The sequence below is a fragment of the Marmota monax genome, unplaced genomic scaffold, assembly GCF_021218885.2.
Source record: "Marmota monax isolate L192 unplaced genomic scaffold, Marmota_monax_Labrador192_F-V1.1 WCK01_AAM20220418_F8-fsc00003, whole genome shotgun sequence".
Lineage (NCBI taxonomy): Eukaryota > Metazoa > Chordata > Mammalia > Rodentia > Sciuridae > Marmota > Marmota monax.
This window is the reverse complement of record NW_026694084.1, coordinates 21,057,037-21,073,657: the sequence shown is the minus strand read 5'-3', so window position 1 is coordinate 21,073,657 and position 16,621 is coordinate 21,057,037. Positions and strand designations below refer to the sequence as shown.

At 33.2% G+C, this 16,621-nt stretch overlaps 1 pseudogene; it reads right to left on the bottom strand.

Moving 5' to 3' along the window:
* Positions 1-252: 252 nt before the first annotated feature.
* LOC124107043 (CDGSH iron-sulfur domain-containing protein 1-like) lies at positions 253-8,719 on the bottom strand (annotated as a pseudogene).
* Between the last annotated feature and the right edge of the window lie 7,902 nt (positions 8,720-16,621).

Sequence of the window (16,621 nt, the reverse complement as noted above, 5' to 3'; positions counted from 1 at the left end):
AGAAGAAAATCAAGGTTATAACAGGTTTTTCTTAAGACTATACTATGAAATTAATGTAGCTTAATCGCACCCTTTTCACTTTCTAGGTCAAATAAGCAATATGAAAAGGCGATAAAATTTTCTTTGAAACTTCCAAGTACAATCTACATATACATGATTTTGAGAATAATTTAATACATCAACCTCAAGATACAACTATAGTCTAATACCATTATTTTAAATTTAAAGAAACGGATCCTTACAAGACCAAAATAACCCACAGGCCATAAGGTTGGCTTTCCTTTTTTGTTTAAACAAATGTGCACCACGATGTTTCAACAAGTAAGGCAAATGCCATGAATGTGAAAGGTGAGGTTTGCGATATACCACATATCTAGAACCCAGGGGAGGTAAATTAGACAGCAGTGGTAGTCATTCTAATTAAATAATCAGGTAATATCATGACAAGTTGGTCTGCAGCATCAAAACTGTCCATTTAACTTTCTTTTTTCTTGACAATCAGAGGTCCCACATTGTCTCCAGTCTCTTCGTTGTGTTTTCTGTGAGAACCATCACAGAATGGAAACTTTTTGGACCTCCAGCAATGGCAGAACACAGCTTTATCTCCCAGATCCTCCATGTCAAAAGCATGTACTATCTTGGGATTGTCTTTCTGGATGTGAAGGTTTACCATTGCTTTGTTGCTATGATCTTTGACATAGAATCTCTTGTAAGCTAAGTAACCAATTGCAGTGGTCCCGGCAGCAATAGTAACTGCTGCAATCCATTTAACTCATATGCTGGAATGGGAGGTCAGACTTATGGCTCTGTCACTTGCAAGGTGTATGCGCAGGACTCGGATCACAAATGGGCTCACACAGACCGCCAGAGTCAGAGCACAAGAAGCGTCTCCAGATCTCTTTTATAAGTATGAACTTTCTTTCTATATCCATGTCTATCTATAATGATACTTATTTAAAACTGATCTATTGATTTTCTAATTTCAATATTATACTGTTTATTACTAGAAATGAATATATATATGTGTATATATATGAATGTACATATATATACATATAGTCTTTAAGATTCTTCAAAGTACTATTTTATTTCCTTCTAACTTTTTGAGTATGTCTTTTCCTCCTTAAATATATTTTAAAGTTTGCATTATACTTTAAGTTTGATAATTATAGCTGGAAGTCTTTCTATATAATTTATAACTTTTGCTGTTTGTATTTCTAATGATTGCTATTGTGCTTTCAAGTTTGAAGATATCAGTTTTTATGATTAATGATTTATTTGGGTTAAGAGTGAAGTTTGAAGATATCAGTTTATGTTTATATGATTAAAATTTATTTGGGTTAAGAGTATTTCTGTCCAGAGAGGTTTTGTTTTGACTTTATATCCAATGGGATGCCCAAACTGAGACCTCTTCATTAGGTTAGTATTCCCTGAACTGTACTGATGAAAATATGAATAGTGAACCCTGTGAAAGTAAGGCTGTGTTTGAGTGAAAAGATAATTCAGTCTCAAATAAAGTTTTACTGTGTCATTTTATTTATTTATTTATTTATTTATTTATTTACCGAGGGTAGGGATACCGGGGATTGAACTCAGGGGCACTGGACCACTGAGCCACATCACAAGCCCTATTTTGTATTTTATTTATTTTGTCTGTAGTTCTTGAGTTGCTTAGCACCTGTCTTTTGCTGAGGCTGGCTTTGAACTCTAGATTATCCTGCTACCCCTTTGGAGCTGCCTCCCAACCCCATTAGGCCCTAGTTTTACTGTCTCTTTTTTGCCAATTTCAATTTTGTCTTTGATTCCCCCCACCACCACCACCCATTTTGGTGTTCCATTTTTTTCCCCCAGGGAAAAGCTTGAGAACATTGGATATATGCAGTATTCTCAATTACAGCATTCCATCTTGTTTGGATTCCTAGCCTTGAATTTTTTTTTCTCCAGGAAACTTAAAAAGAAACCACTCTGATGTTATGACAGTTAAATGCTATCAAATCAAGTGATCACTTTTAACTCCACCTGTTATGAATTTAATTGTGTCTCCCCAGAATTCATATGTTAGAACCTTTATTCCAATGTTACTGCATTCATAAATAGAGCTTTAAAATTGTAATCAAGTTTCAATGAAGGAAAAAATATAGGGCCCTAATCCATTATGGCTGACATCCTTGAGAGAAGAAGGACACTTGGCATGCTTAAGCACAGATTAAAAGATACACTGAGAAAAGGTAAGGCAAGCCAAGGGAAGAGACCTGAGGAGACCAACTGGGCTGACATGTTGATCTTGGACTTTTAGATTACAGAATTGTGAAAAAATAAGTTTCTGTTAAGTCATCCACTCTATGGTGTCTTCTTATGACAGCCTCAGCAAACTAAGATATCATCTGTACTATTTTGGAACTGGTGAACACTGGAGATTTTCAGTTATGATGTGAAAAACTCAAGTATGGATTTAAGATGATAAGAAAAATGATCAAAATTTTGGAAATAGTCAAAAAGTTTTATTACAGATTTGCTCAGTATAGAACTTAGGATATCTGATTCTCTAGGTTTATGTAGCTAATTTATTTTGCTATTCATTAGGAATTTTGCAATTCTACATGACTATAGGTTAACTAATGAAGATTTATTACAATGCAAAATCTCTTATTTCAGACCCATGAAAATGATTGCTGCTGTTAAAAAGTTAACATCAAACGTTATCAAATAATATTTACAAGTTTTATCTCTAATTTAGCAACCTTAAAATACCATTTAAAACAAACACATTTCCTATTGGAATATATAAATCTTTGCTTACAAATGCCTTTAAATTAGTTTTGAAATCTTATAGGATTCCTTGTTAATGATGTTTTTGTTTGTTTGTCGTGGGTCTGGGGGTAAACCCATGGGATGGCCCTTCTTAATTTTTTTTTTTTTTTTGAGACAGTATCTCTTTAAATTGCTTAGGCCCTCCCTAAGTTGCTGAGGCTGGCCTTGATCTTGAGTTGCTCCTGCCTCAGCCTCCCAAGTAACTGGTATTACAAGCATGTACAATCACACCTGGCATTAATGAGTTATTAAATAACTGTTTGAAATGTGTTAATTTTATGCATTTCAGTGTTGTGTTTTCAGCATTTTAAATATTATATTGCAAATGTTTAGAGCTTTCTGCCAAAAATGCCTCAAATGACAAATAGGCCAAAGGAATTCAACATGGTGTTCAAGAAGTACCAGAAGACTTCATATACTATTGAACCATAAACATTCTTGGTTACTTGGGTGACTTCCAATGAAGACTAATAGTTTATGAGTTTTGTGTTTTTGTCTGTAGTTCTTGGTCAAGTTTTATTCTGTGTCATGTTTTTTTTTTTTGACCTTTACACCACTAGTGGCAACAATGATTAGAAATTTGGTTTGTGATCTGACAACTTGGTGATTTCTGTTATTAGAAATAGAAATCTATTCTCTTTTGAATAAAACAAGAAAGGAATTTTTTGTTATTATAATTGTTTATATTATTTGTTTCTCTATTTGTAAACTCAAATTCATTAAGAAGATATGTCAAGACTATCACTAAAAAGAAAAGTCTTTTTAGATAGGAACTTCTTATCAAGGTAGAAGTTCTTCCTTCCTCTGATTTTCACCTGAAAACTCTGCTACACTTTACAAGGTAGAAATTGGGTCTTCAGAATAAAATTGAGAAAGAACTATTAATAATTGATAATTTAAATAATAGTTTTTGGTAATACTTGTGTGTTGACACCTCAGTGAAAACTATCAGTTTGTACTAAGGGACTGGTTCATGGTTTCCAAGAAACTTCTCAGTTGAAATATAGAAAGATTCAAAAGTAAGTGATGACCAAAGAATCATCATCATCAACAACAACAACAACAACAAGAAACTAATTTCATGGCACTTTATAAGTTGTTTAGAGAACTATAACTGAAGTTAATAATTTGAAAAGATCTTTGATATTGTTTTAATCTATTTTCCAAAGAGTAAATGGGCATGTGACTTATCTTTCTATAAATTCTGCCATTGCTTTTTCAAACTGAAATAAAGCATTTAAATATTATATGACTTTTATTGATGACTCAAAATTCAAAAATTAATATTTTACTGAGAATTCTTAATTTTATTGGCAATGTTTATTCAAATTGGTATAATTATAATATGTCTACCTTTTTAGTAGAATTTAACTGGGCAGCAAATTAAGTAATCAAGGCCCTAAAAGTTAAATTTGTTCCACTCAAGTAACTTGGTCTAATATACTTGCCATTAAGGATCAAGTGTTGTACTTTATATGGGGAAACACTACTTGCAAAGCCTTCACAGAAAATTGACCTGTTCTATGACTAATGGGGTTTCAAGTCACATAAGCAGCAGGAAAAGTAACTTCAATCATGCAAATGTTAGGACTTCAACAAGAAATGAAGGTATATATTTTGGCCTTGGTTGCCTAACCTTATATACAAGAGCAAATAATGAATCCTATTGAAAACATAATACTAGATTCCTTATAAAATCTCCAGATACATGTAAATTTTCTGGCCTAGCAGTTGCTTAATGTCAAATGTCTCTTCATTTGCTGACAAGTATGAGGAGATTTAACATCTTAATTAACTATTGGTATACCTATATAAATGATATATAATAAGACCATTCTTTTGTGTTCTCATAAGTTTTGAGGATTATTTATGACCAAAAGAAGTAAACACTATTAAGGAAAAAAATATCCAAAACTTGTAAATTTGTAAAATGGACTATATTAGGCGCCTTTTTCATTATAGCACTGAGTATTGCCTAGAAGTAATTATCTTTTTCTCTAGGGCTGTGTATATGTGTTTGAACCATTTTACAACTTGCTAAGTGTAGAGGTTATATTCTAGAAAATCAAATGCAATAAAAAGAATTCTTGTCAGATGGCAATAAAAATGATTTCGTTCGGTTCAGTAGAATAGATAATGCCAGACTATATAATTTATTGCTATTTATTACTTTAATTTTATAAAACTAGTAAATATTATAACATTTTAAAATATATTTCTTTTTGGAATATATAAATCCATCTTCCTCAAATATTGTTGGAACTACTACCATCTTACCACATCCCTCAAACTGTTTGTTAATAAATTATTGATGAAAGTTCATTTTATGTGTTTATGAGAGTTCTGCTCTTAATTTTTGGAAAACCATATTTTTACAAAAAAGATGTTTTTGTTGTTCAGCATTTTTGGATTTTTTTTAAACCTGCAGCTTTTCATGCTATCGAATCTATCATATTGCCCTGAATAGAAGTTTCCTTTCTATTAACTCTATTAACTTTCCTGAACAGGATATTGACAGAATGGAGAGAAGTGTATATCTTCAATCCTCTAGTTAAATCTGAGTTCTTCTACAAGTGCTTGTCTTATAGGCTGCAGGGAAGGAATAGAGGAGTTCAGAGATCAGTTGGGCTGTGATAATATTTACTTGATTTTCTGAGGCTTAGGACACAGGATGAAGGGCATAGAGAAACCATAGATCTCTGACCAAACTAGAGAAATTTTCTGAACATCCTTACTTGAGCTGTGTTATCAGTTACCACATAAGCAATGTCAGAGAATGTAATGACTGTCTTATTCCTTCCTAGAATGTGCTTTGTGCTTTGCGTTATCACGGGTATGAAAGCAGGAGGTTTTCAATGGTGTGTTTCCAAGTTCTGAATTCAGGTGTACTCATTCAGTAGTTTGCAGCCTCAAATACATATCAGAATATGGTGCTTAAAAAAGATGTCTAGGCTTCATTTTTTATTTAATAAATCAAAATCTTAAGGACATAGCCCATGGGAAGTTTTCCTTAAATAAATACAAATTTATTATGATTCTCATAAGGTAGAAACTCATTGATTTATTCCCATGTTTCCCATACTTTGACTATAAAAATCACTTGGGGTGCTTTTTTAAATATACAATTTTTACATGCATCAAACCCCAACAATTCAAATGGAATCAAACAGACATATTCTTGAAACCTTAAAAAGTCAATTCTTTGGGGGGGGAGGTATAAAACAATTAAGCATTGTATAGATTTTAAAATTATTTACAGGTCTATTTTTCTCCAACTTCTCCATTCTACAAACCACACACACACATAAAAAAAAAAATTGTCAGAGGACTAACATGCGCCCAATGATTAAAGATCGAGGTCCTCCTCACTAACAGAGTTTTTTTTTTTTTTTTTTGCATTCTTTTTCAAATAAGAAAAAGACCAATGAACTTAAGGATTAAATCAACTGTGAATGATTTGTTTCTGCCTTCCTAGTTTCTCATATTAAAAAAAAAATAAGTAATTAGGGCATTGCATTATTCTAGTGGGAGAAATGAGAAGATTTTTATTTTATCATCAGATAAGAGGCCCCAAAAGATCTGCTGTTAATATTAGAAGCTAATCATCTGACAACTTGTTCCCTTTGCCTTGTTAATATTAGAAGCTAATCATCTGGAGATTTTGTTCCCTTTACCTTGGCAGACAAAGTCCCAGTGCTTCCCACCTTTCTTGGTGTCAGTGGGAGATGTGACTTCTGTGGTCATCTTTCAGGTAAAGACCATTCTGAGTTGTTGGTCCAGACTGTAGGTCCAAGGGACTCCCATTAATTCTCAAGTAGGAGACGACTCTAAGAAAAGGGGTATGTGAACAAATATTTACCAAACAATAAAGCATCAGTTTTCTTCCAAGCAGATGGTATTAATGAGCATTAGTAGGGAAGAGGTACCCCTGCCAGGATCAAGAAACAGGGGGAAGGCCTTTAAGATGAGGTTTAGAATATGGTCAGGGATCTAAAAAAATCAAAACCCTAACAAAAATTTGTTTCCCAAAAAATGATTTGCAGGGTTTGAAACTTACAGATCAATAGAAAAATGAGTAAAAATACTAAGAATTCTAAGGCATTGCGGAGATTATAACCGCAGGAAGAAATTACCATCCTGAGTGGTAAGGAAACAAAAGTGATAAGGATAACAACTTAAAAAGTAAGAAGAAGAGACTTCACAGTTCTAAAAATCAGACTCTGAAGAGAGGCACTGTCTGGCTGATGCTGCCATCTTTGAGCTTCATCAAAAGGTCTATGAGCCTGGAATCCTATCCTGAGAGGAACAGGTGTTGCTTGGCTAAGGCTGATGTCTCTGAGATGGGGCAGGGCAATATCAAACCTGGCAGTCCAATATGACATTGAGACATATCATCTTCGGAAAAAAATGCTTTTTTTTAAACCTTGCTTTCCTTTTCTTGTTGTTTGCAAGGCTTATATATTGTAAAATGATTGTAAACTGCTTGTAAACTCCCTACAAATAATTCAGTATTTATTCACCGTTTATTGGTCTTTTCTATATCCAATATAGCTAATTTAATTAATTGCATGTTTATACAGTTAATAAAAATAAATGCTCAATTAATCGTTATTAGAATGAAAAATGAAGTCATAGGTACCTGAATTTTGTTTCATTAAATGATTCTATTCCCCTATTTTCTAATAAGCAGAGTACTTGGAATTATTGAAAGAGAAAAACAAAAATTAAATGCTACTAAAGCTTCTAAACCTGATAAAACTTAAAAATAGAATTTTGATGACATATGTATATGTGTATGGGGGGGCAAGCGTAGGATTTGGGGTTAAAAGTGGGTAAAGCAAGTAACACATTCATTTTATTTTTCCATTTCTGGAAGTCTAAGGCTTAAATCCCAGTTGAAGAAAGTTTTATGTTTTTTCTTGTAGCAAATTACCACAAAATCAAAGGTTGAAACAACACCAATTTTGTGGGCCCTTGGGTCAGAAGGTTAGGCATGTCTTAGCAAGATCCTTAGCAAGATTCAAAGCCACACAAGATGGCAATAGGGTACACAGTCAGTGATACTATCTCATCAGAGATCAGGGTTCTCTTCCAAGCCCAAAGGTTTTGGCAGAATGCAGTTTCCTGTGACCATAGGACTAACACATCAAACCCCTAGATACTACTCACAAATTCCTGCCACAGGGTCCTCTCACAACACAACATGCAGTTTGCTTCTTCAAAGCCAGCTGGAGAATCTGTCAGGAAAATCTGACATCAGTCCCAATGAGGAGACTTTCCCTTTAGATGAATTCAAAGTCAACTGATTAGCCTTAATTACATTTGCAAAAATCACATCAAATTTTCACAGTCTGTAGGTTAGAAGCAAGTCACATGTTCCACCTCATTTAAGGGAAGGGCTTTATGCAAGGGCATGTACACCAGGGGGCAGGTGTCTTGGGAGTCATGTTGGAATGCTGCCTGCCAAGAAGTGATTTTGCCATATGGCCAGTGTTGGGAAAGGCAGTCACACACATGCAGTCTTTCCACCTCTGCTTAGCTGTGTAAGTCTGAACTCTAGGCCTGGAACACTTGCTTGCCAAGAGATACTGAGCCCTCACAGCCTGTGCTGGGAATATCTTTCCCAGTTTGAAACTCAATGTGTGCTGCTTAGTTCTGCTTAAGTGCACGTGCCATTTTGCTACTGAACCCATTTTCTATTGAGACAGAATAGCTTCTTTTGCTTGCAGCCTGAGAGGGTTGATGAAGACTATGACTCTACAGTGGCTGCTGGATGATAGCCACTGGCCATGGAGTACTGATGCCTACTATTCAAACTCATGTTACTCTGTATCTTTACCTGTGTGAAGTGTTGTTCCATCCAGTGCTTGCCTGTGTGAGCCATAAACTTCTTGGAGTCTTGTGCCATGGCATAGTTGACTTCCTATGACTGCTGCCCCTCATGGAGTCAGACTCCTTTCCTGAAGGTGATAACAGGTCATTTGTTCCATGGCAGGCTGTTCATACAATAAAATCAGCTACCTCCTAAAAAGTAAAACAAAGAAACACATACATATACACATACTTACACAAACAATGACATTTTAAAGAACAGTTTTTAAGTGTAATATTTAAGTAAGGCTATGACTACTATTTAGAATTGATAAATTGATTTTTTTTTGTTTTAGTTTTGGAAGTAATTACAGTGGACTCATTTAATAACATGCTTTCTAAGGACAGCATAATAAAGAACTGCCAATTTATTTAACTCAGAATGAGAAATTAGTCATTTTTTGGCTTGTCAAAAAAATTCTTCCTCAACAATCTGACACCTCTCATAAAGATATTTCTGTTTATTAATAAAGCAAGTTCTTATAAAAATTTGAGGAAGTAGACTAAGTTTTATGCATTTAAAAATATGATAATATTCACTTGAAGAAATATAATCTTCAGTTATACTGCCGAAAAGTTTTAATAGAGACTTTACTTCTTCTATTTCTTGGAAGCTTCCTCATTTTGATAATATGTTCAATATCATTTTCATTCATATTCTTCTTTCAAAATGAACACATAATATATCTAAGATATATATTATTCACTATATAGCATTTTTAATTTTGTAGCAAATACAGCTGCTTTATCAATTCCTAAAATTGTTTTTTTTCAGTGAAGCACAGGAAAATATATTCAAACATCATATTTTTATTCTTTAGGCTGTGTAATTTGGAACTTTGTCTATAGTGCTAATCATTTTATCATGGTCAGTCTGCAATGTATAGAAGCTTATATAATGAGAAAGTACCAAAAAAGGGCATATTCATTACTATTATTTTGTTTTTAAAATATATTTATTGACTTGGTGGGTTGGTACATGTGTTTTCATACTAGTAATGGGGAAAAACACTGTAGGCAGAGAAAATGAAGGACACCTACTCTAGCAATCCTCTAGTAGACTAGAATGCTCTAGTATTCTTCAATTGAGAATATAGCTCCATTCACTTCTGTCTTTTTTCAATTTTTGAAATGCACAGCACTCTCTTACTTCAGGGCTTCACACCTGGTGTCTTCCAGACATGGACAATTATCTGACCATTTATGCACGCCCATTCATTCTCCTTCACTCAGTCATGATGTAGGTTTTAGCTTGAAAGTGAGGCACTCTGGAATGTTCCTTTTGGATCAATTCTCTATATTCATACTTATAGAAACTATTATCTTATCTACAAGTTTTCCTCCCCTTCGGTGAGTTATTTAGTGATTTCCTGACTACCTTATTTTAAATTACAATTATCCATATTATGCTGTATTCATCTTCCCTGTTTATTCTCATCTTTAATGTACTAATAATTCTTGTTTGGTCTTTCCTATTAGATGTAAGGTCTTTTAGAGCAAAAGTTTTAGTCTGTTTTGAGTATACTTGTCTCCATATTGCAAAAGACTCAGTAAATAAATATATTTGAATTAATAAATTTGTATTTCCACCAGTATCATGCAGGGTGAACATAAATATTTTCCATGGGGTAAAAAAGGAGTAAAGAAACAATAAAAGAACTGTGATAGTGGTATTTCCATGTAAGTAAATTGTTTTTGTGTGGACATATCTTGTCTATTGATTTTTTTTTTTTTTTTATTGGGGATTGAATCCAGGGATTCTTAACGGCTGAGCTACCTCCCCTGCCCATTTTATATTTTGAGACAGGGTCTCCTTAAGTTGCTTAAGGCCTTGCTTAGGTTGCTGAGGCTGGTTTGGAACTTAAAATTCTCCTGCCTCAGCCTTCTGAGCCACTGGGATTACAGACATATGTCACTGTGCAATTGTGCCTGGCACCATAGAAAATTTTATGATTTTTTTTTGTCATATACAGCATGCATATAAGGCTTAGCTTACTGTTTTCCACAGAGACAGGAAAATATGGAATAAGCACTTTTGAAGACGTATTGACTGGTCATTTATGTATTGTTTTGGGTATTTATTTTGGAGAATAAAAATTTCAACCATTTACAATGTGGGTGACAGGCCCATATCACTAGAGAGAATGAGTTAGAACTACTTCAGCTATGCAATATTTGTCTGCTACTGTGCATGCCAAATACTTGTTTCAGTGAGATGACCAATTATTCCTGGAATATAGAAAGGTTTTCAATAAAAATAAGCTTTAGCACACACCAAGATAATACTATCAGTTGAAGAATCTTTTTTAAAAAATGATAGTCTCAAGGTAATAAAGATTTCTTGAGAATTTCTCATTATTAAAACTATTTTATATTTGAACATTTTTATATAATCAAAGAAAATTTAAAATGAAAATAGTTAAGCATTGAATTATAAAATAAATTAAATTTGAAATTGCTCACAGATTATCACATCCATGAGTAAAAATGCTTTTGTGTTAATTATTTATTTTTTGAAAATAAAGCTTTTGAAATTTTTAGTTTTGACAGGGCAGATGTTATAAACAGATACACGATAGGTTAATCAGTTTTGCAAAGTTGAGAATAAATTACAAAAGCAAACCAAACAAGAGAGAAGATAAGAATATGAGGATTTAAAGAGTACTAAAGCTAGGTTTTGCCCTAGATTTTTGTCAAATTTTGGGTCCTTAAGCTTTTTCTTTAATGTACACATTGGATATAGGGACAATAATTAATATCATGGTTGACCACAGTGGGAAACTGCAGCAGAAAAATCCTAACATAGAAGTGGGACCATAAAGGTTTTCAATTGCAAAGGAGAACAAAGTAATAAATGAAGTCAACATTCAAAGGGAAGATAACACAGAAAATTATTACTTCAACTCTGGAGCTAACCCTCTGTTTTAGTCAGTTTTTTTTTTTTTTCCATTGTAACCAAAGACCTGACAAGAGCAATTAGAGGAAGAATAGTTTATTTGGAGGCTATAGTTTCAGAGGTCTCAGTCCATAGATAGCAGACTTCATTCCTAGGACCTGAGGTAAGGCAGGATGTCATGGTGGAAGAGTGAGGTGAAGGAAGGAGTCTCAGAACATGCCCACCAGGAAGCAGAGAGAGAGAGAGAGCTGTGTTTAGCAAGACAGAATATAAACTCCAAAGACATGCCCCCGGGACCTACTTCCTCCAATCACACTGTACATGGTACTGCTACTACTCATTTAATCCTTATCAGAGAACTAATTTAATCATTATTAGGTTAAGACTGTCATATCCCAATAATTCCGCCTCTCAACTTTCTAGCATTGTGTCTCACATGAACTTTTGGAGGACACCTCATGTCTAAACTGTAACACCCTCACATAGGATTTCGTTTTGAACATGTGGTTGACAAAAAAAAAAAAAAAGAAAATGAAATAAAATTAGTTTTGAGAGTGTAATTGCATACTGTAGAGATAATCTGCTACTGTTTAAAAACAACAGCAAATATTTTGTAGCAAACAGTAATAAGTATTTCTTTATCATGAAATGGTAGTATTAAGTATTTTTTGTTGTTTGTTTTACTGTATCTAAATTTTGGAGTTCAACTTATGTCCAATGGTATATAAGTTTTCTATGACTTATAAAAAATTACTATGAATTTTACCCTAAATGAACAGGAAAAAAAAGTGTTTTAAAACAGCTTTCTTGGGTCAGCAGTTTAGGCCCAATTAGCTGAGTTCTCTACCCAGAGTCTTACCAAGAATAGACCAAGGTATGACTAGGTTTTCAGTCTCACCTGGGGCTTAAGGTCATCTTTCATGGCCACTGTTTGTTGGCAGAATTCTCTTTCTGGTTGTAGGAATGAATTTTATTTTCTTGTTCTGTGTGAGCTGGGGACCTCCCTAAGCTCTTAAAGGTTTATCTGAGGTTTGCATTATGTTGTTTACCTTATATACCCTCCCACAAAATGGCAATTAACTTGTTCAAAGCCAAACAAAAATCTCTCTCTAGAAAGCTTTAACAGTGTCACACATTTTTTCATTAGTTCTTTTTACTTATACATGGCAGTAGAATATATTTTGACATATCATATATATATGGAGTATAACTTCCCATTTTTGTGGTTGTGCATGATGTGGAGTTACACTGGTTGTGTATTCATTTAAGAACATAGGAAAGTTACATCTAATTCATTCTACTGTCTTTCTGACAATGTCACACATTGTAAAACTAGAGTGACTCCTACCTCTATTGTCATGTACATAACCTAATCAAAGAAGTAAATATCCCATCATGCACCCAGTGACCCACCTCACTCAAAGGGAAGGACTTGCATAAGGTGTGTACATCAAGAGCTGGGAGTCTTGGGTTCATCTTAGATTTCTACTTTCTATAGAGGTTCTGAGGGTCTAGGTTCAGGACTGTGGATCTGCTTGAATTGATTAATGAAATAAGCAGATATATTGGTTATAGTTTTTTTTTTTTTTTTTTCATTTTAGGCTTTGAAAGCTTCCAGGGAAGCAGCTAATACCTACTGAAGTTTATGTTAGAGACTATCACACTAACATTTTCACCTGTGTTTAATAGTAAAAAAAAACACATGGCCAAATAACTATGAGTGAGTTAGGGAAGTGCATGCCTCCGATTAATATCAGAACTGGGAGTAAGCAAATAAATATTCCTTAACAAGATTGTGATCTGTAATCAATTGTAACTACAGAAAGAGTCCCTCACTATTCCCAATAAAGGAGCCCCTAAGTGAAGGCAGAATCAAAAGAAAATCTCATCTGAAGGAAAATAAATTTAAATAGGCCTCAAAAAATTCTGTGAATGAATTGCATATAAAGTGTTTTGTTTTAAAAAAATCATAAAGCATTAAAATAACAGCAGAAAATACTGGCCTCATGAATGAAGAACATCAGAAACAACAGACAACAGAATCAGACCTATGTCTCAATTAATTAGTAATTACCAAGCTCTGACTATAAAATAATTGTTACACATGTAAAAAAAGTTAAAGTTATGAAAATATAAGAAATAAAAAAGAAAAAATGAAGATTAGATAATTAAATTGCTAACATAACAACATAAACAACAATTATACCAAAATAAAATCTATAATGATGAATGATTTTAACTCTAATGGATAGGTTAAAGAGTTATAGAGTGGGTAAACAGAAGTATAGACTTTAACTGAATCAGAATACAGCCTAGGAAGACAAACATTAATTTAAAAAGAATAAGTGGAAAGCTAAGAAAAGTGGGCAACAGAATTAAAAAAAAAATAAAAATTTACAAGACTTCCAGGAAAAGTAATACAGAAGATGGTAATAATCAAGGGAATTGCATCTGAAAGTTTTAATTATAACTGAGTATTGAAAACATTCCATGAGAAATTAATACAGCATAATTAACCTTCTGATCTCAAACAAAAACATAAGCCTTTAAATGACCACATATTACAGATGAAAGGTTTAAGATCAACAAAAAAAAGTAAGAAAAGTTTTTTTTTAAAAAAAAAACATATATATAAATCCAGCAAACAGTTGATTTTATGAAATTTAATGTTTTATTTGGAAATTGCAAAATAAAGTTATAAACAAAATACTCATGTAAGATATCACTGTATGCATGTGTATGTGCCAACGTATAAACAGGTGGGAGATAGGAGGCTGTTTTAAAGTTTACTACATCAAGAGCTCCTTTGATTGTTGAACAAGAAATTAAAATCATTAATGATATTAAAAATTATAATTAGACTTTGTGAAGATATTCTGGTCTTGTATTCTTTCTCTTTCTCCTTTTCCATATACACATATATATATACAAGATGCAAAACTTTAGAGGTGAAATGATTGGGCCATGATTTCACCTACTGAGTGCATTAATTTGCTGATATAGATTAACTGGTTGGTAACTGTAGGTAGGTAGGATGTGACTGAAGGATTTGTCATCAGGGGCTTGTCTTTGGGGTTTGTATTTTGTCTGTGGTGAGCAAAGCACTCTCTGATTTCTGATTGCTATGTCCTTAACTTCTTTCCTCTACCACATCCCTTTGGATGATGTTCTATATCACTGTGGACCCAAAGTTATGGACTGAAACCTTGGAAACCATGAGCTCCAAGTAAATTTCCTTTCCTCTATGTTGTTCTTATAAGGTCATTTGGTCACAGCAACAAAAATTTAACTAGAGCAATAATCCTATCAAAGGCTGCAGAATTAAAACATATTAGGCAAATATTAACCAAAAAATAAAAATAAGTAAAAATGGTGCAGCTATGTTAGAATCAGACAAAATACCCCTAGGATAAAAAGCAATACTAATCATAAAGACAATCTTGGAACCAAGGGCACTCTACCACTGAGCTGTATCCCCAACCCTTTTTATTATTTATTGAGATATAATCTCACTAAATTGTATAGTCTGGCCTTGAACTTGTGATTCTCCTGCCTCAGTGGGCAGAAGAGCTGGGATTTCAGATCTATGACAGTGTCCAGTGAAATGCATATTAAAAAAAAATACAAGTTACTGAAACTGGTTAATGAAGGAACTTAACATTTTATCTTAAAAAGGAAGACATCATGTGGTTATCTCAGAGTAAAGTGTTACCTAAAGGTCATCATACATTTATAGATTTTTTTTACACTGAGATAAAAGGGAAGTCAAAACATAAATTTTACAAAAATCTTCACATCTTTAAATTGAAAAATATTTCCTTTAAAAGCATATTAGCACCATTATTTCATATTCTAATAAAAAATTTAGCAAATGAAATAAACTAGAGGTTGCAAAATTACAAAGATGTGAAGGAAGAAAAAAATATCTTTTTTTTTTTTTGCAGGTGATGTAATTGTGTACATAGAAAGCAAAAAAAATGGCACTGGATAATAATAAAGATTATATGCCATTCTAGGTATGAATAGACATGCTTCTATAACTTACTAAATTGACAGTGAACAAAAACAAAATACATTCAGCTAGGCCATTTCTGTACAGTAGAACCAATAAGATTGAGAGTTATTTCAGATAAAAACCATAGACTAAAAAACAAACCAGAACAAAACTGTGGTTTATTTACATTTTCTGTAACTGAATTATATATGTGCTTGATAAATCTTTATGCTTTGAAAATATTTAATAAAAGAAAAAGAATATAATTATGGAAAAAATAGAAGTAAGTATCAATCATTCAAATTTCTTACAGCTTTATAACTAGAGCACTAAAAAATCAATAACACTTCAAACAAAATATTAACATGGTTAGAAAGAAATGCCTGATTCCTATCAAAATAATTCTATACTATATGTGAGAAGGTTTTTCTAAATAAACCAATATAACTTGATGAAAGTTATGTAAGAAAAGTTTGACAAGGAAGGACTGCTCAATTAGGTACAGTAAAAGAAATAATCAAAGGAGGTTCAAGATGGCAGAGTAGAAGTCTGCATTCCTAGTTGTTCTGTGGCTTGGGATTCAAACAACAGGAATACTTCTTAGGGTGAAAGAGGGATTTTACTAAAATTCTTTTTTTTATTGGTTGTTCAAAACATTACAAAGTTCATGACATATCATCTTCCATACATTTGATTCAAGTGGGTTATGAACTCCCATTTTTTACCCCAAATAGAAGTTGCAGAATCACATCAGTTACTCATCCACATTTTTACATAATACCATATTAATGACTGTTGTATTCTGCTACCTTTCCTATCCCCTACTATCCCCCCTCCCCTTCCCTCTCATCTTCCCTCTCTACCCCATCTGCTGTTGTTTAATTCTCTCCCTTGTTTTTTTTTTCCCCTTTCCCCTCACAAACTCTTATATGCAATTTTGTGTAACAATGAGGGTCTCCTTCCATTTCCATAGTTTCCCTTCTCTCTCCCTTTCTCTCCCCCGACTCGTCTCTGTTTAATGTTAATCTTTTCCTCATGCTCTTCTTCCC